The 18,880-nt window shown below is 41.8% G+C and overlaps 1 protein-coding gene across 1 annotated transcript in view; it reads right to left on the bottom strand.

Annotated features, from left to right (window-relative positions):
- The window catches only part of naaladl2 (N-acetylated alpha-linked acidic dipeptidase like 2), a 290,768-nt gene that overhangs the window by 182,304 nt on the left and 89,584 nt on the right, over positions 1–18,880 (bottom strand). The gene's annotated exons all lie outside the window — the stretch shown is intronic.

Genomic DNA, 18,880 nt, shown 5'->3' with positions numbered 1-18,880 from the left:
TGATATGATTTATCTACCATACTAAGTAATGTACGACTCCTCTTTAAATCTGCGTATTCCTCCAAAGCTCAGTTGTCCTGAGTCTGCACAACTCTGCCAGGACCTAGGATCAAGGGTGACACTCAAGTGTTTTAGTACTATATCTCTTGACACAACGATGAAAATGATAATGGCCTCTAAACCTTCAAACTGCATACTGGACCCTATTCCAACTAAACTACTGATAGAGCTGCTTCCTGTGCTTGGCCCTCCTATGTTGAACATAATAAATGGCACTCTATCCACCGGATGTGTACCAAACTCACTAAAAGTGGCAGTAATAAAGCCTCTCTTGAAAAAGCCAAACCTTGACCCAGAAAATATAAAAAACTATCGGCCTATATCGAATCTCCCATTCCTCTCAAAAGTTTTAGAAAAAGCTGTTGCACAGCAACTCACTGCCTTCCTGAAGACAAACAATGTATACGAAATGCTTAAGTCTGGTTTTAGACCCCATCATAGCACTGAGACTGCACTTGTGAAGGTGGTAAATTACCTTTTAATGGTGTCAGACCGAGGCTCTGCATCTGTCCTCGTGCTCCTAGACCATAGTGCTGTTTTTGATACCATCGATCACCACATTCTTTTGGAGAGATTGGAAACCCAAAATGGTCTACACGGACAAGTTCTAGCCTGGTTTAGATCTTATCTGTCGGAAAGATATCAGTTTGTCCTCTGACAAATCAACTGTAAATTTCGGTGTTCCTCAAGGTTCCGTTTTAGGACCACTATTGTTTTCACTATATATTTTACCTCTTGGGGATGTCATTCGAAAACATAATGTTAACTTTCACTGCTATGTGGATGACACACAGCTGTACATTTCGATGAAACATGGTGAAGCCCCAAAATTGCCCTCGCTGGAAGCCTGTGTTTCAGACATAAGGAAGTGATTGGCTGCAAACTTTCTACTTTTAAACTCGGACAAAACAGAGATGCTTGTTCTAGGTCCCAAGAAACAAAGAGATCTTTTGTTGAATCTGACTATTAATCTTGATGGTTGTACAGTCGTCTCAAATAAAACTGTGAAGGACCTCGGTGTTACTCTGGACCCTGATCTCTCTTTTGACGAACATATCAAGACTGTTTCAAGGACAGCTTTTTTCCGTCTTCGTAACATTGCAAAATGTTCTGTCCAAAAATGATGCAGAAAAATTAATCCATGCTTTTGTCACTTCTAGGTTAGACTACTGCAATGCTCTACTTTCCGGCTACCCGGATAAAGCACTAAATAAACTTCAGTTAGTGCTAAATATGGCTGCTAGAATCTTGACTAGAACCAAAGAATTTGATCATATTACTCCAGTGCTAGCCTCCCTACACTGGCTTCCTGTTAAGGCAAGGGCTGATTTCAAGGTTTTACTGCTAACCTACAAAGCATTACATGGGCTTGCTCCTACCTACCTATCCTGCCGTACATACCAATACGTATGCTACGGTCACAAGACGCAGGCCTCCTAATTGTCCCTAGAATTTCTAAGCAAACAGCTGGAGGCAGGGCTTTCTCCTATAGAGCTCAATTTCAATGGAATGATCTGCCTACCCATGTGAGAGACGCAGACTCGGTCTCAACCTTTAAGTCTTTATTAAAGACTCATCTCTTTAGTAGATCCTATGATTGAGTGTAGTCTGGCCCAGGAGTGTGAAGGTGAACGGAAAGGCACTGGAGCAATGAACCGCCCTTGCTGTCTCTGCCTGGCCGGTTCCCCTCTCTCCACTGGGATTCTTTGCCTCTAACCCTATTACAGGGGCTGAGTCACTGATTTACTGGTGCTCTTCCATGCCGTCCCTGGGAGGGGTGCGTCACTTGAGTGGGTTGAGTCACTGAAGTGGTCTTCCTGTCTGGGTTGGCGCCCCCCCTTGGCTTGTGCCGTGGGGGGGATCTTTGTGGGCTATACTCAGCCTTGTCTCAGGATGGTAAGTTGGTGGTTGAAGTTATCCTCTAGGGGTGTGGGGGCTGTGCTTTGGCAAAGTGGGTGGGGTTATATCCTGCCTGTTTGGCCCTTTCTGGGGGTATCATCGGATGGGGCCACAGTGTCTCCTGACCCCTCCTGTCTCAGCCTCCATTATTTATGCTGCAGTAGTTTATGTGTCGGGGGGCTAGGGTCAGTCTGTTATATCTGGAGTATTTATCCTGTCTTATCCGGTGTCCTGTGTGAATTTAACCCTCTCTCTCTCTGTCTCTCTCTCTCTCTCTCTCTCTCTCTCTCTCTCTCTCTCTCTCTCTCTCTCTCTCTCTCTCTCTCTCTCTCTCTCTCTCTCTCTCTCTCTCTCTCTCTCTCTCTCTCTCTCTCTCTCTCTCTCTCTCTCTCTCTCTCTCTCTCTCTCTCTCTCTCTCTCTCTCTCTCTCTCTCTCTCTCTCTCTCTCTCTCTCTCTCTCTCTCTCTCTCTCTCTCTCTCTCTCTCTCTCTCTCTCTCTCTCTCTCTCTCTCTCTCTCTCTCTCTCTCTCTCTCTCTCTCTCTCTCGGGACCTGAGCCCTAGGACCATGACTCAGGACTACCTGCCATGATGACTCCTTGCTGTCCACCTGGCCGTGCTGCTGCTCCAGTTTCGACTGTTCTGCCTACGGCTATGGAACCCTGACCTGTTCACCGGACGTGCTACCTGTCCCAGACCTGCTGTTTTCAACTCTCTAGAGACAGCAGGAGTGGTAGAGATACTCTCAATGATCGGCTATGAAAAGCCAATTGACATTTACTCCTGAGGTGCTGACCTGTTGCACCCTCGACAACTACTGTGATTATTATTATTTGACCATGCTGGTCATTTATGAACATTTGAACATCTTGGCCATGTTCTGTTATAATCTCCACCCGGCACAGCCAGAAGAGGACTGGCCACCCCTCATAGCCTGGTTCCTCTCTAGGTCTCTTCCTAGGTTTTGGCCTTTCTAGGGAGTTTTTTCTAGCCACCGTGCTTCTACACCTGCATTGCTTGCTGTTTGGGGTTTTAGGCTGGGTTTCTGTACAGCACTTTGAGATATCAGCTGATGTGAGAAGGGCTATATAAATACATTTGATTTGATCGTAAATGGCATGCATAATTACTATGAATACAATACAATGTAATATGATATTTTATAACTATACATATAATTGATCATGACAAAATTATGTCAAAGCAGATAACTGAGCCAAACCACATTTAATTTAAATTCAAGGAATACTGATGTATGCTCTCCTCTAAATCATGACTGATTCAATGTGTTCATGTTCATCTACCAAAAGACACAATACTATGATGCTAAATAACAGAAATAAAAAACTAAAGCACAATTTATTTTTCTTTAAATAAAACCAAAATGTTTTACCCAGACCTCTTATTAACTCGGGATTTTAGTCTGAGTTTTGAACTTTTTTACAAGGAGAAATTCACTTTAACCACCCAGTGTTGGTTATATTAGAAATAAATCATTACTTCCAGTTCCAAGACAATGAATGAAAAAAGTGGAAGAACAGCACATTGACAACTTTCTTAACAAGAAGGGTAAACCTGAAATGGGTAAATACATAACTTTATCTGTTTGGGGGAAAAGGTTCTTAGAACATTATTTAATGTCCCCATCAAATATAGACATCTAATGAAGTCTGCATAAAAGTCTGTTTATTTGAAAAGTGAAACCCATCTCACGTCTTAAAGGCCAAAAGAGACTGGCTATAAGGACAATTCTCCTAACCATAGTAATCATGTTGTGTTTTACTGATCCCACTAAAGGTAAGAAGTACCAGAGCATTACATTGAAACTAGTTCCGTGTCACTGAATATAAAGACATTACATTACAATTATACGCAATATTTGGTAAGACATTTCCAAACAGTATCTTTTGTTTTGACCTTATTTCATAATCAGGAGTGACACATCAAAATAACTTAGACAGAAAGACGTCCTGTTCCTGACCTTAGGAAAGGGCAAGTTTAGGAGGAAAACAGTCATAAATAAACCAGTTAGTCATGAACAGATCTCTGAACACCGTGAAAATGACATTCACTACCCGGCCTGGAAGATGACTGATCAACAGTCAAACACCACCAGGGATTCATGAGCATTATACAACGGCTGGGTCTAATCTTGAATGCTGATTGGTTAAAACCGCATTACAGCCGGTGTCTATTACACAAGTTACAGTACCACTGGCTAAATCTATGTCGTTAAAATGCGCAATCCACTGTCTCATCAGCCCAGGCAGGGAAGTTATAAACTTTACCTCCACTATAAAAAGCATTTAGACATTATCTCACATTTCTTTTAGACTAACATTTAGTGTTTAACAGCAAAGAATTGTATAAACCTTACTGTCTGTCTCTCCGACATTTGAAACATTGTTTCAATATTCAAACGCGATCTCCAACTGTCCCATAGTAATGAACGTATAGTAGTCGGAAGTCGGGACGAGAGAGAGGCAGGCAGCGTTTCTCAGCCAGTCGAAATCATGAATCAGCTGGCAACATTTTTATGGATATATACAAAGAAATGTAAATTGAAAAAAGGTAAAACTAAATGAAGTTCAGCTAGTTTGTAGTCTTTCCAGCTTCAGTTTGAAATTGTGTTAGCTGTGTTGTTGGCTAGCTCCTCTGAAAAACAGTGTCCTGAGAGAGCACATTTTCTATGCCGGGCGATAACGTGCCTCATTAGCACATTGTTATGGATGTATCCAAATAAATGTCACTAGAAAACACCTTTAACAAATGCAAATGCAGCTACTGTTGTTATTCTGTCTGTTTGACGTGACGGTAAGTTAGCCGTAGTTGGCTAGCTAGCAACAAGGGGTAGCAACACTAGATTTGTTTCGGGACTATATCTTGTGGAAGGATGAAATGGTATGAATAAATTAATTAAAATACATTTTTCTAATGAAAATATATGAATCATCACTTGAATATTTTGGTAACCCATTGTATAAAAGTGATAATGCCTTCGAAACCAGTGTTTGGAGGATATATTGGCATGGATTGCCAGCCCTCGACTAACAACACCCTCCAAACACCGGCTTCCTGGGCATTATCACTTAATTAGAATGGCCCCAAATACATGCTATTACACCTGGTCTGGATGAGCTCTGAATGATACAGTACGTTGGGCTATTGTAAATAGATAAGTGTCCCTAAATTGAGATCGCAATGGTGGACTAAATGAGAGAATATCCTTAAGCAGAAATTTTCATCAGTGTCTCCACCATGCGGTTTCTCCAAAATGTCCCTTTTGGACCGTCAACATTCCACTTTCTCTGAATCCTGAACATGTTGGCCACTAAACACAAAGACGAAACTCCTGTAACAATCCAAAGGAATACCTAGGTTTGGATATGGACCTCCCTTACATTCTGCTGCCATAAATGGGTAGCAGTTCCAACTGAATTTCAATTCCCAATATATGGAATGACAGTCTCGCAGCAGTTATGGTTAAGAACAAGTCATTCAGACATCACTATTAAGTGGAGGATTCCACATCTTTGTACACCACTACCTGGCCTGGGTCACTGTCTCCTAGAACAGTGACAGTTACAGACCATTTGGGAGGAGAGTTGGGATAAGTAGGATACCTGATGTCATCACACACAGCACCACTTGAGACAACATGATTCACAGGACTGGGGCCCAAGTCCCACACCACAGGGTGCCACTCAACAGCTTGGTTGGCTGACTGAAGCCTCCTCACAGCCGGCGAAGAGAGCTGGGATTCTGACACACACAAACACACTGGCTGCTGCTCCTGGCGATGGTCGAGAGGCACTCGGCCCGCAGACCAGAAGATGGCAGAGAGCTCCGTTTGGGCCATCTGTTAGGGAGACTGTTTTAGATATCACACTATGTACTTCCGGCCATACATACACCCTGCAGACTAGGACTTACACTAAACATTCTCCCCAACAACAACATCTTACTCTACTTTAGAGTCAGTGCGGGTTGTTGAGTTGTCACTTGGGGTTGTTAATCCTGCAAAATTCACAACTTCCCTACACAAATATTGTAACGAGTTATGGGAAAATAAAAGCTTCTGTTTGTGTGGGATTGGATTTGGACGATCTCTATTGGAGGCATTTTTATCCTCTCAGACCACTATTTTAACAAATAAATAAATACCCAAAATAAGACTTGGCTCCTGGCTCACTGTTATTACCATTTTGCTCTCCTAATTAAATGCATCTGAGTGACAGGGATTGACAGCTGGTGGATCCGTGTCTGTGGTAGATATGGTCACCGGGGGTACCTGGGGTACTGTCGACCAGGGCCTGGCCAATTGATAGCAACTGTCTTTGTGGCTGTTGAACTGTGGCAGAATGCTATTATGGATGATAATGCTGGCAGGACCGGCCCCTGCTCTTTAAAAAAGGGCTATAGCTCCCTGCCACTCTACATCTGGGTCCCAAGAGTGGCTTCACTGTTGAACCGCTAACAAAGGAAAAGATGGAAGCTATCCCTACCTGAACGGCTATACCTACCTGTGTTTCAGCGCAGTGTCTGACTCCTCAGTATTTCACCTTGAGATGAGGTGACTGACAGTAATGCATATTAAAATGCTAGACCAGTGGTCACCAACTGGTCGATCTCCAATGCATTCCTAGTCAATCACCAAACATTTATGTAAAAAAACCAACGATAAAGCCTTATGTTCCTTTTTCTTTTTCGCACAGTTTTTTTTCCGTTTCCCACTTGATTCAGCAGCCCTAGCGCCAGGAAGGCAAAGTGTTCCCATTTTCAACCATTTAATGTGTCTGAAGGTAAAACTCCGCCTACCCAGCATGCCCAGAGAGCAAATCAAGTGTACCTATAGGCCTACCACTGGCCAATCAGATAGCTCAGATCACTGTGTCTGCAGTTTCCTCGAGCGCACAGCAAAGTTGTTACTGTGAAATTTCCAAACTTTCAAAACCGTTACTAGAGAGAAACTGTCAATGAAATACAATGAAGAGCTGCTGTTTTTATGAGTAAGTTCATGTTTAAGTTGTTATTCAGCACCTCACTGTCAACACTTTTATAAGCCATAAAACGTGCTTCTCCCTACTTCCACTCACGCTACAACCAGCATTGCAGCTGCAATGAATGAGTAGCAAATTGTATCGATAAGCTTCCATTGTTATTATTAACGGCTTGTGTCTTTTTTAATATTGAGGAATAATTCACTTTCTCTGGTCATAGGAGTAACAACATGAATTGGTGCATTAGGCAGAAATAATGCAGTATGACTTACGGTTTGCCATGAGCTGGAAGACTGTGTGCCTTTTTTGGTCAATCTCAGCGGTGGGACGGTGAGAGGCAGCCTCTCTGCTGCTCTCTCCCTCCCTCCCCTCAGACAGACCATCAGATGCAGACCATCAGTCCAGTAAAATAAAATAAAAAAGCTAATGTTTATGCTCACTAAGCTGTTCCTCACAAGTAATACAACAACATTTTGAGAGCTTGGGACTAAGGTTCTATCTGCATTTTTGTCCAAATTGAGTTATTGACATAGCCGTGTTCTATTCAGTATTCTCTACATATATAGTACTCTAAATGCCCAATTCATGTTATAACGTTCAAAAGAATACAATATAAAAATTGCTGACACTATTCAAACCAATGAGGGTTCGGAACTTTAAAGCCAATTATCCCAGAATCATCGTTTTGCAGATAGAACCTTACAGTTCCAAGCTCTTGAAATGATGTATTATCGGTGTGATCATATACCGCAAATTTTGAAATATAATTTCAAAGTGGTCTGAGAAGAACAACATTGGCAGGTAAATTCAAACATAGCCAATATGCAGTGATAATGTATTAGGCCTATAGCCTACTGCAAAAACCTCATTGCTAAAGAACTGTTTTTAATAGGTTCATGTTGCATAGGCTTACATTTTTTAAGTAATGTTTAAAAAAATATCTGAGCGGTAGATCTCTGCTTGCATCTTGACTCAGAAAAGGTTGGTGACCACTGTGCTTGACTATTCCTCCAGCATAGTTGCTGTTAGTTTGCCATAATTGGATATTGTCTAGTTACAAGAAGTGGTATGCCTGTACTTAGGGGATAATGAGAATAAGGTAACAGAAAGGTTATTATCTGTTATTATCATAATTCCGAATCATCTACAGACGCTGATGTCAAAGCCTGTCAGAGGGAAACAAAAGACTGCTCCTAAACTCCAGTTGAACCCTTAAGAAGCAGGATGAAGGTGAGCATTTGTCTTTCAGCACGCAGCCCCAAAGATAAGCTCCTGACATATCGTACACATCTGCATGGGTAATGCAGAACAATGCTTAAGCGTCACTGTGATCACATCCTGCAGCTGGAAGTGGATCCATCCAACCTGAGAGGAGGTGACACCACTGTGTTTAGTGAGATGAAGATGGGTGTTCCAGACAGCTCCTTCGTACAAAGGGAACATCCATATTTGGCGATAAAAGCCATCGGTTCAAGTGTAGAACTACAGTGTCTATTTCCTATGTTCTGGAACATGAGACATACAATATGACTCTTACCTAATTAAAGGGCTGACATAATGCATATTTGATGCACATTTCATCGACTAAAACTATTGTTCAATGTGTTTGTTTTCATGTGAATATGGCTGTGTTTGATCACAGGGAACAGAATCACCATGAAATATGTGGTCTGTTTTTATGTACATATGCATCAAAATAAGTGGCTGTAGAGCATGTATTGTAAATCAAATACATGCATCATTAACTACTGTGCTGCATTGCATTGCATATTTACGCACACCAATAAAATCCCTTTCCATTGCTGTACCCTGCTTTACCATAATATGGTATAATATGCTATAATTAATGTCTATGTGTAGTGTTTTGGTATGCATGTCACCATTTCAGTGTCAGTGTTCCTAACAAACATTTAGGCCTATCGGCACAAAATGTTTTATATTAAAGTGTGCCCACGTTGCTGAGACGTGCACCAATAATAGCATTTTAGAAACACAGCTAGGAACAAGGAAAAACAAAATCTGTTTTTGCTGTGAACGTCTCTTCCACTGATCTGCCAGTGTTTTTGTCAAAGGGAGAATATCTTATCTCCAATCCAGGAAGTTATCCACAGTTTCTATTCATCTGGAGTAGCTCAGTGAGCCGGGGGAGCACAGGGAAGAGGAACAGAGGTAGATTCTAAAGATAAAGTAAGACAACCTACTCTTGGTGAGAGATAAGCCTTAGAAACTATTGCAAACCCTTACAAACTAAAACCTCACATGAGTACACAGCACACAGCACACCAAAGTAACACATGTATAATATGCTTACAGTCTATTCAGAAAGTATTCATACCCCTTGACTTTTTCCACATTTTGTTACATTACAGACATATTCTAAAATGTATTAAATACACATTTTTCCTCATCAATCTACACACAATACCCCACAATGATGAAGCAAAAACAATTGTTTTGTCTGCAGCATTGAAGGTCCCCAAGAACACAGTGGCCTCCATCATTCTTAAATGGAAGAAGTTTGGAACCACCAAGACTCTTCCTAGAGCTGGCCGCCTGGCCAATCTGATCAACTGGGGGAGGTGACCAAGAACCCAATGGTGACTCTGACAGAGCTCCAGATTTCCTCTGTGGAGATGGGAGAAACTTCCAGAAGGACAACCATCTCTGCAGAACTCTACCAATCAGGCCTTTATGGTAGAGTGGCCAAACAGAAGCTACTCCTCAGTAAAAGGCACATGACAGCCCGCTTGGAGTTTTCCAAAAGGCACCTAAAGGACTCTCAGACCATGAGAAACAAGATTCTCTGGTCTGATGAAACCAAGAATTAACTCTTTGGTCTGAATGCCAAGTGTCACATCTGGAGGAAACCTGGCACCATCCCTACGGTGAAGCATGGTGGTTGGCAGCATCATGCTGTGGGGATGTTTTTCAGTGGCAGGGACTGGGAGACTAGTTAGGATCGAGGAAAAGATGAACGGAGCAATGTACAGAGAGATCCTTGATAAAAACCTGCTCCAGAGCACTCAGAACCTCAGACTAGGGCGAAGGTTCACCTTCCAACAGGACAACGACCCTAAGAACACAGCCAAGATAACGCAGGAGTAGCTTCGGGACAAGTCTCTGAATGTCCTTGAGTGGCCCAGACAGAGCCCGGACTTGAACCCGATCAAGTATCTCTGGAGAGACCTGAAAATAGCTGGTAGCGAAGTTCCCCATCCAACCTGACAGAGCTTGAGAGGATCTGCAGAGAAGAATGGGAGAAACTCCCCAAATACAGGTGTGCCAAGTTTGCAGCGTCATACCCAAGAAGACTCAAGGTTGTAATTGCTGCCAAAGGTGATTCAACAAAGTACTGAGTAAAGGGTCTGAATACTTGTAAATGTGATATTTCAGTTGTTTATTTTTTATACATTTGAAAACAATTCTAAAACCTGTTTTTGCTTTGTTATTATGGGATATTGTGTGTAGAAAAAAACGATTTAATTCATTTTAGAATAAGGCTGTAACGTAACAAAATATAGAAAAAGCCAAGAGGGTCTGAATACATTCCAAAAACAAGCATGCCAACATAAAAGCATGGATGCACTCACACACTTATGCAGCCTTCATGCACAGCTCACATGTACACACACACAGATCTGCCTGGTTGGATAGATATTGGATAGACATTCATCACCATAAGCAAGCAATTAAGTAAGGAGGACAAGGCCAAATTCCCTTGACATTCACTGCTGAGAAGAAGACACTTCTTTGAAGATATGGCCCTGGTGACGAGCCTTCTCTTCCACCAGGCAGGAAGGAATACCTCACTCCTAGTGGACTATCTGGCTCAGGGCCACAGCCTTTGAAGCTGTGTCAGTTTGCCAATGAGATGTACCCTTCCTGTATCAACCCAACAGAGCTGCCCACTCCCCGCGGACTCTCTAGTGTCCAAAAGGCCGTTAGTAAACTGGCATCAGGACAAGCATGTCTGTGTGTGTAAGGAGGGTGCCTGCTGCCTGCTCAGGTCGCTTATCCCTGGATTACAGTAACTCCTGCCCTTTAGCCAAGCGCTGGCTCTCTCTGGCCCCTCTGTGTTTTAATCATTGGCTCTGGCTGTTAGCACAAATCCACTCCCTCACAGAAACTCCAGTGGAGGACTTAGCATTCTGCAACACACACTGCTCAATGCCTCAACCCACCGAGGCTCAAAGGGGGGGAAATAAAACATGACCACAAATGCACATACAACACAAAATCATGTGGGGTTTAGGTGAATGTGTCCGGTTGAACCACTCTCAAAGCCCTACGTTGTGTTTCTTTACTCTTTCAACATAATCAGGCCAAGTCTGGAGGAGAGGAAGGAAGTTATTGAGAGTAACAATGTAACTCCTTTTTTCAAGGAATCAGAGAAAGCAAATCCCACCGCCCTAATTAAAATCAGAAATGGGCACCGGAATTCCGCTTCGCAGAAAGTCATCTCTGCAGGCGAATGTAATAAAAATGCAGAGAGACAGAGAGAGAGAGTGAGAGAGAGTGAAGAATCCCTACATGGTGTCTCTAGATGTACTCTCCTTCTTTAACTCTCATATTATGTATAAAAAAACATAAAATAAACAACCACCTGACATTCATGGCCAATTTGGCAATTCATAAGGTAATTGAAATCTGATAGTAAAAATATATGCTTTTCATCACTCATTATTTAAAGTTGATGAGGTGCAACTGACCCGTAGTATAAGATGTTACCCAGTGGAGTGGTGAACCACAAACAGAGGATGAGAACCAAAGCTTGAACCCCATATTTTAACTGTCTGCGGTCAAGAGCGGTCTTTTAAAAAATAGAATTGCCAACTGCTGCCTGAATCCCGTGGGAGGGCCGCAGGCCTCTTTATGAATACATATACTGTACACGGACCTTCAAGGATTAATCATAGCTTGTTTCTGCTTCACTGCATTGACCACTGGCTTTATGATACACTATGACTAACAATACAATTTGACATTTGCACATTGTTAGACAGGCCTACAGTATGCCATGTTAACAACCATGTCTACCCAGTGATCCATGACATCAATCTTTTGATTTATGGGGCTTGACCAAAACCCCTACCACATGTCATGTGTTCACATTGCATTCATGTTCTGTGTGTGAAACTGATACATTAGGGTTAGGGTTGGACATTAGGGTTGGACAGCTTCATATCAGCACTGGGAAGGAAGGCCTGCGTTGCCTGGTAAAGAAAGCGGCCACTGCCAGATACAGAAACTGCTCTCTGCAGACAGATGAATAATCTTGGATTCAGAAGCTGTGCTTCACTTTCATATTTCTGGCACACACACCCTGTCCAAGCACACACAGAGGGCTTGAATGTCACTCTGTGCGTCTGGAATTCAAAGCTGCCTGTGAGGAAGTAGCGCTAGCCCTGGTCTTGGTGCTGTGCTGCGGTATGCTTCCAGTGGCTCCTTATCCTCAGACGTCTTTCTTTTAATCATCAGAAGCAGGACCCAGTGACCTGCCTGTACACCATGAACCCACCAACAACCAAACCATCCACTAGCAAAGACCAACAAGGAGATCAGCTATGCAGTCAATCATCTCTAACTTTGAAACAAATCCAACATATTGTTCCTGGCAAATATCTTATCATCCAGTATTGTATTTCAACTCTCTTGACACTCATAATGGGTTTCTCCTCATTCTGTCACAAGTCCTATGTATCAGAGTGACTCTCGTTGGCACAGATACTTGGGTTTGAGAGACTGCTGCATGCTGGAGCCTTGCCAAAGGAGATGTGAAATGACTGGCGTGTAAATTGGGATTCAGACACAGTATGTCAACGGGACATTAGCCTACAGTGGCTGTCCAGCCTGCAGCAGAAGCCCTTGTCATTGACATATAGGTCACTTAATTCTTTAAATAATCAGAAAGCATATGGTGGCTGAATCAGCTATGATTGAACAGCAAGCGGCTTATTGCAATTCCCATAATCATTGTGCCATGTGTCATAGTGCAGAATACTGATAATTATGATTGATGATCAATGAAAAACAACATTTTACAGCCACCTGCTAAACCATATTCCCCACATTATTCCCCACATTATTCCCCACATTATTCAAATCAGAATGAGCAAAGACTCAAACTGGTATTTTGGATATGGCTTGGAGCTACACTAGGGTGACCACATTTAAAATACCCAAATGCGGGACAACAGGATGATTTTGCGGGACATTCGCAAGACAGTGTAGCTAAACGTTGGCCGTGTTCTACCAGTAAAACGTTCAAACTGAATCTTCATGCCAAACATTTGATCTCAATCCGTTTCATGGGAATATGCATTTAGATCTTATTTCAATCACTTTTTTTGAGAGCAAACTAGAGTAAATGATGTTAAGAAACTACATAGCTTTCCTGTATTTTGTTTCAATCCAAGCTAATTCTGCCTAGTTGCGCGAGCTGTTGAGTTTTGGCCCATGACAGTGTTTTTTTTACTATTCAGCTAACCATCCTAAAATCTCATAAGAAATGACTAAGTTCGTGTTTTTGATGTAACAGTAAAGTTATGCTATTTTATTTGGTTCTGTAATGTAGAATACTAATGAATCATTATGTGATATTCCAAGACATTGATTCAGCTTTGATCTAACTTTAATAATCGAGTGGCGGAGCAACACTCCAATGAGCTCCAGCAGCATTACACTCTAAAAGCCAATTTCTGATTGATCTGGAAAAGTGGTCCGGAAGCTCCGTAAAGAGGGTGTGACGCAATGACGCTGACCCTGGAGGCTTGCGGAGGCCAAATAGAGCTTTGTACAGAGATGCTGTGCGCTTCCAAAATGTTGTAACAATAATGAACTTATCCTCTGCAGCAGAGGTAACTCTGGGTCTTCCATTCCTGTGGTGGTCCTCATGAGAGCCAGTTTCATCATAGCACTTGATGTTTTTTTGCGACGGCACTTCAAGAAACTTTCAAAGTTCTTGAAATGTTCTGTATTGACTGACCTTCATGTCTTATAGTAATGATGGATGGTTGTTTCTATTTGCTTATTTGAGCTGTTCTTGCCATAATGTGGAGTTGGTCTTTTACCAAATAGGACTATCTACTGTATATACCCCCCCCCCCCACCTTGTCACAACACAACTGATTGGCTGAAATGCAATATGAAGGAAAGTAATTCAAAAAATGTACTTTTAAGATGGCTCACCTGTTAATTGAAATGCATTCCAGGTGTCTACCTCATGAAGCTGGTTGAGAGAATGTCAAGAGTGTGCAAAGCTGTCATCAAGGCAAAGGGTAGCTATTTGAAGAATCTCAAATATAAATATATTTGGATTTGTTTAACACTTTTTTGGTTACTACATGATTCCATATGTGTTATTTCATAGTTTTGATGTATTCACTATTATTCTACAATGTAGAAAATTGTAAAATAAAGAAAGAGCCTTGAATGAGTAGGTGTTCTAAAACTTTTGTCAGGTAGTGTAGGCTAATTTTGCTGGGGGGCAATGGGGAGATTCGGGATGGAGATGCAGGTGGAAAAACGGTACAGCCTTTTTACTTTATGCTATCTTGGCTGTGCTCCTATGTCAAGCACCGGGAAATAGACTCGAACATCTCAGAAGAGTTAAGGTATTGGCTTTTCGTTTAGCTAGTTGCTTTTAATTAGCTGGATGGCTAGAGATTAGCCCTGAACCACTACAAGTGGTTCGGTGCAAACCAAGAAGCAAAGAAGTATGAATGCTCTGAATTCTGCAGACATCAGATTGACCATGGATAGCTAATTGAAGCAACATTTGTTGATGCAAAAACGAGAGACCACATATGTGGCTGTGTTATGAAAATCTGGGAATATTTGGCCAAGGAAACCTTTCTGGTTGGTCTCTGACAGGGAATGTAAAAGAGTTAAGAAGGGAGACTTTTAAAACGGCATGAAGTAGCAGCAAATAGGTTGAATGAGCAGCTAATGAGGATGGAGAGCCTCACAAATTTGACAAAATTATTTTGGTCTAATACTCACATTTACTTAATTTTGTAGCTCTTCGTCAAAAGCACGCTTTTCGTAAGTGGTTATGCAACTGTCGTTTCCAAGTTTAGCTGGAATTTAGCCCGAAAGGATTTGAGAAAAGTGATTGGCTAATGATAGGCCTATGACATTGGCCCATGTCTAGTCTTTCGCTGGTCAGAATATCAGATCTCAGCAATGATTGGAGAAGTGTTTAACATCACCAGTAGACTAACATATACTTATGATAGGCTATATATCTGTTCATAAGCGCAACATGATTGCAAGATAGGTTGGAATGTCTGACTGAAGTAAGGGACAAATCAAACTTTTTTTCGAAATTGGTGGTGTTTGAATTCATTGGTAAAATGCGGGACATAACTTTGTTTGCGGGACAAATATTCAGAATTTCCCGTACAATTTGTGACATGTGGCTACCCTTGATGCAAAGCACGTCCCTTGCACTAAAATGGATTGTCGGAGCCGCAGTGGGGTTGTGGCGTATCGTAGTTGGGACGGGGGTGTTTGCGGGGTTGCATGACTGATAGTGGAGGCACTGCAGCAGCCCTGTGCGCTTTGCCTTGGGGGAACAGGTGTTGTGCCGAATTCCCCCCCATCGCGTGAACGCACACGCACTCAATTCTTCTTTGCTGCGACATGCTAGTTGAGGTTTCTGATCACGTTAGGCTGCGTTTCATTTGATTTTTTTTATGTCGGTTTGATTGCTGTGGAGGCACTAGTAATGTCTGCAGTTTTCGGTTGGCTATTTGTTTCAAGTGTATTCATCTATAAATAAATATATTTGCCAAAATGCGTAATCTCTCCCATGTCTTATTCGACTGGCACACTTCAGAATAATTTTGGTAGCTCATGTTGACCAATAGTGTGTGCCACAGAAAGTATTTGAGTCTAGCCACAAAATTAAGGATATTTAGGGGGGGGGTTCGGCAAGGCCATTTTCTCCATATTGTAATCGATAAAGTGTTTCAAAATGCTGTACTTTTATTAACATTTTTGTACAGATCATTCCTGAGAGAGAAGGGGTGTAATATCTCCAGATGGGCATGTGGTACCCTTCCTCACCCATGCCAACAAGATGTTAGTTCTTGTGGGGTCTTGAAGGTATACTGACTAAAAGGCAAAACAGAACTGTCAAATTATATTTTAGCTGTGTTGTTGTAAACTTCTGAATTATAATCTTAAATGTAACAATTTTTTCCCCCAGTTTGCTTAATGTGTTCTTAAGGAGGAGTCGATTGTCTTTTCAAATACGGACAAAGATGTCCCTCCTCCAAAACACTGGTATGTTCAATTTCTAATTTCTTATAATTGTAGATTTAAAAAAAAAAAAAATCTGACTAGATGGCCACTAAAACACATGTATTTAAATAATTCTGTTACAAGAAACCTAAACTATTCCCTTGTTCCCTATTTGCTCAGGAAAATACATGTAAAGATGTATAGACTACTTGACTATGTTTTGCTATATGACCTGAGCCAACTTATGTGGGGAGGTGGACAATAATGAGGAAGACACTAACTGGGTAATTGCTTGTTCACTTCTAAAGGCACATTTTAAGGAGTACGAATTTGTATAAGCAGTAATATTTCTAGAGGTAGTATCATCCGCTTTGTCTGATAATGAAATAATTGTAATTCAAGAAAATGTATTTAATGTTTTAAATACATTAACATTATGCATCATAAATTTCAGATTGGTTGTAACCGCTGCTCACGATGGTTCCACCAGTCCTGTATGAAAACCATCCCATCATTGGAGGATTATGTCTGCGCTGCCTGTCAGGACGAGGTTAGGCTTGAGTTCCAGGCGACGGTATCACCTGGAAAACTTTCCATAAAAAGTGGACTAAATGTTCAGTCGAGCTGTTGCAGCTTTCCAATATTTGTTTATGTTATTTGTCTTTTTATATTTGATTTATTGTCATTTATCTTATTATGCAAAGATCAAAATTGGTATTTCTTATTTATTGTTTGTTAACAAACTTAACTTTCTGTGATGTTTTTGTGTTATTGTGTGATAATATTTGTGTATTATCTTTATTTTCTTCAACATTACAAAATGTTTCTAAAATAAATGTTTGTGTTTCTTTATACTCTAATTTTGCTTTCTGTGGCACACATGAGCTACCAAAATGATTCTGAAGTGTGTCTGGCCTTGCAGTCCCAAGATAGAAGGGAGGAGAGAATTTCGTCAAGCAAGAAAATGGCCTTGCCGAAATCCTCCCCACCTTCTAATTTCCTTAATTTTGTGGGTAAAGTCAAATACTTTCTGTGGCACACAGAGTCAAATACTTTCTATAGAACAAACTTCACGTCAGGATAGGCAACCAAAATGAATAATTAATGTATGTGTGTTATATTAAACATAAAGCAGGGAGTAAAATGTAGGCAAGTAATAAACATTTCAGAACAACTACTAGTCAAATAAGACATGGGAGAGGTGATGAATTTTGGAAAGAGATTTATTTATAGATGAATACACTTGAAACAAATAGCTAAACTGAAAACTGCAGACGTTACTAGTGCCGCCCCCGCGATCAAACCAACATAAAAAATCAAATGAAATGCAGCCTAACGTGATCAGAAATCTCAATTAGCAAGCAAGTCGCAGCAATGAAGAATTTAGTATGCGCGCGTTCACGTGAAGGGGGTGGGAGAATTCTGGCAGGGGGGAGCTTTTCGGCACAACACCGGCAGTAAACACGCAGCCTTACTGGAGCAATGCATCTGAGTCAGTGACAAGCCATGCCTTTTCTCATACACACACCACACAGCCCTGCACTGCTCTGCTCCATAGAGAGAAGCCTCCTCCACTCAGCATACTGAGTTATCCGCCCCCACCATTCCTTCACTGTGCAGCACAACTGTAAGTATCTTCACTACCCACTGACTGTAGTGTTTTCTAAACCTGGGTGTACTGGGTACTGTAGGATGTGCACTAAATAGGGATTTTATTTGGGGATCAATGCTAATGCAAAGGGGGATTAGGACTAAACTATTAGCCCATGGAACCAGGAGATGGAGGCTCTACACACAGTGTAAACATCAAATAGTGGGAGAGATTAGCACCAAGGTAAGGAGGTTGTCGGGGGAAATGCACTCCCCTGTATTAGATGGGCCCTCCTTATCACTTTCTAACACATTCCTTTCTTGCTGCGTCGCCATCAAGTAAGGTATTTAACACTAACCAGCTCCCCTTCACAGAGGTGAAATATGATTATCGGGACAGAATGCATTTTTACCAAAGCCTGGCAAAGGGAGAATGAAGCATCTTTGGTGGGGGTGGGGGCATGGTGTGGCCCAGGCAGGCAGCAGGAGCCAGGTGAGAAGAGGGACATTCCCTGGCTGCAGACTAACAACAGATTGCACACACAGATGCACCCCCCCCGGTCCAGGGTCTCTCCATTGGGCTGTCAGGGGGTGAGACCCTCAGTCTGAGGCTAACACTCACCCTACATAAGCATAACAATCACACTGATCTGTCCATGTGAGTCATCCTCTGTTATCATTACCTGACCTGGCTTACACAGAGGAAGGAGGAAAATAACACAATAAAATGAAATCCGGTAGAGTAGTTATCACAGTTGAAATGTCAATGACTTTAACAACACCAAACAGGATGTGTTTTGTGCCGCCGACATAGCTCCTGTGCTAAAATACAAAATATATATGTTTGTTCGGCTCAGGTTGGCTGAACATAATTTCCCTTTTATTTGACCTGCTGGGCTCCAATGAGAATGCTCAAATGATGCTATAGACAGAGCTGGCATAACCACCATTGTTTCCTGTGGGAATTCTAAATACTTTTTTATTCAAGACATCTGTTCACACACTGAGAATGAGTTGAAAATGACAAACCACCTGCAGAAAGAGAAGCGTCTTCCGGACTGTTAATGTCACCTGTCTCGAGCGAGGC

This window comes from Salmo salar, chromosome ssa10 (genome assembly GCF_905237065.1).
Source record: "Salmo salar chromosome ssa10, Ssal_v3.1, whole genome shotgun sequence".
NCBI classification, from domain to species: Eukaryota; Metazoa; Chordata; class Actinopteri; order Salmoniformes; family Salmonidae; genus Salmo; species Salmo salar.
Note: the sequence above shows the minus strand (reverse complement) of the source record. Positions and strands in the feature narration are given on the sequence as shown.